Genomic DNA, 1,437 nt, shown 5'->3' on the forward strand with positions numbered 1-1,437 from the left:
AGTGTGTCTAAAATTTCTGAATTACATTTTTCTCATTCTGTAGTCTTCAGAAAAAAACTTTTAAAAAATATATATAACTGACAAATATTTGTAAATAAATTAATATTGCACCATTTTCTAAGCATCATTCTTTATTTTTAGATTGAGCAGATTATATGTTGCAGTATCAGTATCAGTATCAGAATTTTTGGCTGAGGTCTTCAAGCAGTTGTAATAGGTCAGCCGTCAGGTTGTGATACATTTCACAAGTCTGAGAAACACTAAAATCCCTGGGAAGAAAACACTTACAACTGCTTTTTTTCCTTCTTTTTTTTTTTTTTTTTTTTTTGAGAAACCCATCTAACTGTATGATTCAGTTAAAAGATGCCTAATGCAGTAAATAAAATAAACAAGTAGAACTGGGTGAAGGAGATTCTGATACATCAACAGTACGGGCACAGATCTGGACTCTTTAATGAAATTCCATGGAAGAAGTAAGAGCAGAACCTGTCCCTGGTGCTTAAACCTATGTTTTACCTCAGGAGTCTGGAAGTGAGGTTTATGTGGCACTTTCTGATCTCCACAGCTAGTGATTGACTACATGGTGTTGGTTTCTCCTATCTTTCTCCAGCTGCTGAACTGCATTTTAGAAAGACAGCTAAAAATACCTAAGTACTTTCCTACTCCTTTTTCCATGTAAGCAATTGCTGGAATCATCACTGGGATGTTATGTGACAGAAAGAGGAGCAGGTGATCTGTGTCATTATGAATAGCAGCCTGCATGACAATATCTGTATGACAATGTTGTCCGTACTACGAGCAACTTTAAATACCGTTGTTTCAGCATGTTTTCTCTTTGCAGCTTTGCCAGATGCTTTCATGTTTGCTTTGGAGATATGTTAAACAAAAAGCATCATTTGTGTCTGTAGCTTTTGATTTGATATAGGAGAATATCAAGACTTTCTAAAAACATTCCTTCTAGTTTATGATGCCTCTAGCATACCTGTAATAAATTCAGCAATAGAGAAGAGAGAAGAACATATTCTGCATAAGGTAGGATTTTCTCTAGTACATTGACTTTTCCCCCTCCTTCAGAAAAAAAATCACAAAAATAATAAAGAACATTGATAACTGCTTCTCCAGAGTATCTCATAGCATTTCCCTCCCAACCTTACCTTACATCCATTCCGATTAAGGACCAAATTTTATTTCAGAGACAAATAAGAGAATCTGATTTGAAAGGTGGTTCACAGAGGCTGAACTTCTAAAGCACTACTTTTGCAGTTACTGAGGAAAGCAGTGTGTTGGCCATCATTTCATCAAAAGCACTATAGAGGCCTGTGCATCAGTCTGACCAGGCAGAGCTGCTGCGGCGGAGACCGTTGCTTTCCTTAGCTACGGGCAATTCATTGACCCAAGTGCCACACAGAGCCAGGTAGCCACAAGATGCCTGGAGAC

This window comes from Apteryx mantelli, chromosome 1, assembly GCF_036417845.1.
Source record: "Apteryx mantelli isolate bAptMan1 chromosome 1, bAptMan1.hap1, whole genome shotgun sequence".
In the NCBI taxonomy this organism is placed as follows: domain Eukaryota; kingdom Metazoa; phylum Chordata; class Aves; order Apterygiformes; family Apterygidae; genus Apteryx; species Apteryx mantelli.